The sequence below is a fragment of the Onychostoma macrolepis genome, chromosome 25, assembly GCF_012432095.1.
Source record: "Onychostoma macrolepis isolate SWU-2019 chromosome 25, ASM1243209v1, whole genome shotgun sequence".
In the NCBI taxonomy this organism is placed as follows: Eukaryota; Metazoa; Chordata; class Actinopteri; order Cypriniformes; family Cyprinidae; genus Onychostoma; species Onychostoma macrolepis.
The window spans coordinates 384,326-390,325 of NC_081179.1; the positions used below are offsets into that span (position 1 = coordinate 384,326).

The 6,000-nt window shown below is 39.4% G+C and overlaps 1 pseudogene; it reads left to right on the forward strand.

Moving 5' to 3' along the window:
• The first annotated feature begins 1,902 nt into the window (after nt 1-1,902).
• On the forward strand, nt 1,903-4,819 carry LOC131534544 (uncharacterized; annotated as a pseudogene).
• The last annotated feature ends 1,181 nt before the right edge of the window (nt 4,820-6,000 follow it).

Sequence of the window (6,000 nt, forward strand, 5' to 3'; positions counted from 1 at the left end):
AAATGACAGATTGCTATCGAACAGCACACCTAGGTTCCTGACTGATGAAGAAGAATTGACAGAGCAGCCATCAAGTGTTAGATAATGTTCTAGGTTATTACATGTGGGGTTTTAGGTCCGATAATTAACACCTCTGTTTTTCAGAATTTAGCAGTAAAAATTATTCGTCATCCAGTTTTTATATCGACTATGCATTCCGTTAGTTTCTCAATTTGGTGTGTTTCACCGGGCATAAAGAAATATAGAGCTGAATATCATCAGCATAACAGTGAAAGCTAACACCATGTCTCCTGATAATATCTCCCAAGGGTAACATATAAAGCGTGAAAAGTAACGGCCCTAGTACTGAGCCTTGAGGTACTCCATACTGCACTTGTGATCGATATGATACCTCTTCATTCACTGCTACGAACTGATGGCGGTCAGATAAGTACGATTTGAACCATGCTAAGGCACTTCCACTAATGCCAACAAAGTTTTCTAGTCTATTCAAAAGAATGTTGTGGTCGATAGTGTCGAACGCAACGCTAAGATCCAGTAGAACTAATAAAGAGATACAACCACAATCAGATGATAGAAGCAGGTCATTTGTAACTCTAATGAGAGCAGTCTCAGTACTATGATACGATCTAAATCCTGACTGGAATTCCTCACAGATATCATTTTCTCTAGGAAGGAATATAATTGTGAGGATACTACCTTTTCTAGTATCTTTGACAGAAAAGGGAGATTTGAGATCGGTCTGTAATTAACTAGATCTTTGGGGTCAAGTTGTGGTTTTTAATGAGAGGCTTAATAACAGCCAATTTGAAGGTTTTGGGGACATATCCTAATGACAATGATGAATTAATAATAGCCAAAGAGGATCTATGACTTCTGGAAGCAGCTCTTTTAGTAGTTTAGATGGAATCGGGTCTAACATACATGTTGTTGGTTTAGATGATTTAACAAGTTTATACAATTCTTCCTCTCCACAGTAGAGAATGAATGAAATTGTTCCTCAGGGGATCTATAGTGCGCTATCTGATGCGATACTGTAGCTGACGGCTGCAAGGATACAATTTTATCTCTGATAGTATCGATCTTGGAAGTGAAGTAGTTCATAAAGTCATTACTGCTATGCTCTTGGGAAATGCCAACACCTGTTGATGCTTGATTTTTCGTTAATTTAGTTACTGTATTGAATAAATACCGAGGGTTATGTTTGTTTTCTTCTAGAAGAGACGAAAAGTAATCAGATCTAGCAGTTTTTAATGCTTTTCTGTAGGATAGGGTCTCAATACCAACAAAACTAGTCACAAATGAACCCAAAGCATTGAGCTCTGGGTATCACACATTTGAAAACGGAGTCTGATTTCTCTAATGTTTCCACTCCAGGGCTTACAGCCCCAACCTCCCCGCTCACCTGTGAGAGAAACACACTCTGAGGCCTTGTCCACACTAAGACGTCTTTTTTGTCAAGGAAAACAGAGGTTTTTGAAAATGTGAACACGCAGTTCACATTTCCGTCTGTATCATCTCAGTGAGCTTTCATGAGGTTTTATACATGTCCAGTTACGACAATTTAGTGTAGATGAGAAACTTTTGGAAAATGCTTGAAATGCATTCAAATGTGAATGGAGAGCGTTTTAAAATAAATGCCATTTTTCAAATGTATCTGTATTAATGTAGACGTAGCCTGAGTGAGAGGAAAAACAGATGCTTTCAAAACAAACCCTGCTCCAAATGCAGAAGTGAACCAACATCTATTAGAAAACTGAAGTGAAAACAGCAAACACTGCATTTACACTACTGAGAAACATGAGTATATTCCTCTATACGTTTTATTTTTAATCCATGTTTCTGTACATGTGACAGCTCTGACATTAGTCCCATAAGCATGATGAAGAAAGGTCCCATCACACTCCTCATTTCTCCTGATTGGTTGATTCAGTCACTCCCACAGCAGCATCACTGACAGTGACTGTATTTAAAGCAGCTGAGCTTCTGCTGTCTCTGCTCTATAACACACGAGCAGCTTCACACCATGCTTGTTCTGGGTCTGATCTCCTGTATCGTGCTGAGAGCACTCAGTGCTCAGGCTAAAGTGGTCCATAGCTTTGAGGAGTGTAAAGAGTTTTTATACCAAGGCAAAGAACCAAGCGGAATGGATCAGAATGCCGAGAAAATCTGTCAGAAGCTGCAAAATAGAGGCTTTTATTATGCTTCTCTGTACTCGGTTCGTCACAAGATCCCTCTCTACAGCGCCTACACACTGGACCCTAAATGCTCAAGCGACAATAGAAGGACAGACGACTGGCACCTCGAGCCACAGGTGATTATGAGCTAAAGACAAAATACTTTCATTAGCAGCTGAAGCTCTGCATTCCATAAGAATCAGATCAGTTCATTAAACTATTAGTCTTCATTCTGTTTTGTCATTGCAACCAGTATGAAAAATACATTTTAAAAATATACAAATGAAATTATATTGGATGGTACTTTATTGAACATTCTTATTACCATAATTGTATTAAAATGTCCACTAAAAGACAATGCAGACCAGTGGTTTTCAAACCTGTCCTGGAGGCACCCATGCCCTGCACATTTTGTATATCTCTCTTATCAGACACCCAATTCAGGCTTGAAAACCCCTGATGTAGACTGTAAGAAAAAAGCCTTTCCCCCTATGAAATTTGGAAAGAAAAAACACCCGACAAAAGTCTATTCTTACAAGCAATAAACTATCAAATGACCATCTAACATAATATTTCTTTTGCAGATTTCCCAACCTGGATCCCCAATTGATTATATGGTTCCTGACAATTCAGATAATCAAAACCTTTATAAAGGAAATCAAGCCATCAGCAGCGACTACAGTCACACCGGATATGATCGTGGACACCTGAACCCCAACAGCTTCCAATGCAGTGACGGCAGAACAGCGACGTTCACACTGACCAACGCTGCTCCTATGATCCGGCGTTTCAACCAAAGACACTGGAAGAGATGTGAGAGCACGCTGAGGAGTTATTTAATACAGAAGCTTGTCATGGATGGTGGTTCGGCAACAGCTTTCATTGTCACAGGTACAGTACCTGATCCCAATGTACGGATACCAGAAGACCGTAAAAAGGTGACGGTGCCTTCTCACATCTGGACGGCCGTCTGTTATAAACACCACACTGATGACAGTAAGTCCCTTTCCTTCGGCTATATTGGGAGAAACCAGCAGGAAGAGCCTGATATACGCCTGATGAGTGTCTCAGACCTGAATGATGAGCTGAGATCGCACTTTGGGACCCAACAGTCAATTGAGATTTTTGCTGATGATTGTTTTAGTGATAATAATAAATTAGTTGAGGTTCAGGGCGTGTTTCAGAAATTAATTAATCTTCCAGTGATCCAAGCAGATCAAATTAGCTCAGGCTTACAAGACACGTATGGCGCGGTGAAAAGGACCTTCAGCAGTGACAGCACACCTGAAAAAAGAGTCAAAGTGAATGAGAATACAGGAAAGATGTCCTTTAACAGCATGATCACTTACTACAGTCTGGCAGAGAAGCTGAATGCTTTTGCTAGGATTGTTTGTCTTATAACTTACACCAAACCACTAGGAAGAAAATTTGTGCATGATGAGCTCAGAAAAAGAGAGATATCCACGGGTCAGATGCTGTTGAATGCCAGCTGGTCCCAGAGAAGCAGAAGACTGCAGCTGATGGCTCACTCTGCTCAAGCATCTCAGAATCTGATTATAGCTGTCAATGCGACACAGGTGGTAAAATCAAGCCCTGCTGCTCCTCTCCCTGCCTTTACCAGGACGATCTCAACGGCTACAGGTGTTACTCAGACCAGAAGCTGATAGAGTGCTCACCTCCATACTCACTCGTCTCTGTTAAAGGAAAGAAGTGCTTGGATAATTATCCCTGCGCCACATATGGTAAGGACTACTACTGGTGCTGGACCGCTTATAATCCCAGTTCTTTTGACTTTGAGTGGGACTTCTGCAGCCCTCCACTGAGGAGCAGTAAAGCTAAAAATGGGAAGAACTGCCGCAGCAACCACGCCTGTGCCAAATATGGTTCAAAATGTACATGGTGCTACACAGATGATGAAGGCAATTATGACCAGTGCTGTACTTCTAATGACTGCTACTCAGCTGTTAATGGCCAAACCTGCAGGTCTGGTCACTCCTGTGGCTACCATGGCTATACACACCTGTGGTGCTACACAGATGATCAAGATAACTGGGATTACTGTTGCACAAACTGTAGCCAGTAGATGGTTTACAGTGCTTATTACAATCAGGCACGTGCACGCATAGACATAAAAGGGGGCTTGAGCACCTGCCCTTTTTCGTCCTCGAGAGAAAGTGCCCTTTTTTCTGGGGAGTTTTTTTTATTTTTTTTTAAATAAATGAATATATGTGTGCGTTTCTGTTTGCGCACAGCTTTCCCTGTCAAACAAATAAAAAAATCAAATTATCAGGTCGGGTCGGAAAATGAGATTGTCGCGTTTCAATGGCTTTCTCCCCTCTATACTGCATAGCAGTATAACCAGGAGCGGATTGGCCATCTAGCAATTCTGGCAAATACCAGAGGGGCCGGACCATTTTGTTTAACTAGTGTAGTTAACATGAACAATAATGAAAAGTTAAGAATGAACAATACTTCTGCAGCATTTATCTTAATGTTAATTTCAACATTTACTAATGCATTATTAAAATCAAAAGTTATTTGTTAACATTTGTTAATGCACTGTGAACTAACATGAACTACCAATGAACGATTGTATTTTCATTAACATTAACAAACATTAATAAATACTGTAACAAATGTATTTTAATGTAATACTGTAATGAATGTATTTTATACATTGTATGCTCATATTAGATAATACATTAGTTAACATTAATGAAATCGTATAGTATAGTGTTACCGTATAGATGTTTAGGCCTACAGATAGGCTCTGTTTATTTGCATCGTTGCATGTGTCATTAAATATTAATATAAACATTTCACCAAAATCAAGTTCAAATGCGAAGCTTTTGACCAGCAAATGTTGTTTGTTTTTTTTTATTATTATTATTTTTCCTGACTCGTGTCCCGTTTTCCTCAGTTTTCTGTCATTATGTGGGCGTTCAGTTTTTTTTCTGTTATTTGGCCAAAGTATATTATAAAAGATTCAGCACTTCGCACAAGCTATCTGGCTGTGACTCGACAACAAATGCTAGAGAAACTGTTCTCCTCTCCTCAAATACAAAAAACATTAGCCTTTATAAATAGTGTTTTTTTTTTTTTTTGAGTAAAGAAACCGCTGTACTTATCAACAGTTCATTATTTACCTTCAGACAGCAAACAAGCTGAGATGCTCTAAACTCTAAACATCATTGATGAGAGAGGCGGGAGGAATAATGAGGTTTGACTGACAGTTTGAGGAGCCGATGGCATCACGAGCTTTAGTATCTGTGGCGTCACTTGCTGATCCAGGATCAGTGATCCATAGCTGTTATATTTCTGATTTGAGCTTGAGTTTCAGAATGCTTTCTTTGAATAATGTAACGTTAGCTTTTGTTGACTCTACCGCGCTACTTGATCAAAAAAAGAGCTTAACTACGAAAAGCTATTTGATTCAGAAAACAGTGACGCTACCGCCACGCTACTGAGAAATGTAGTTAAACTAGTAGCTTCACTACTGCCCAACACCACTGATATAGGCTACTTGCAGTAACACATCAAAAACCAATAGCAATAGCCATAGTACTACTGTAGACATTTGTAGTGAACTTTACTTTGAATATGTAGATAGTCATATATTAAAATAAAACATGAATACATGCATTTAGTACATTTTTACAGTATGCAATTAATCCTTAGGTAGGGTGGAACATAGGCTTCTATTACAGGCACTCATGTGCAATAGTTAGATGAGATATTATAAGTCATTGGCTTACTTATGTTCTCCCTTGTCTGAATCGTGTTCATCTATTCAAAACTAGAATGCTGCTGGACCCAGTGCAGT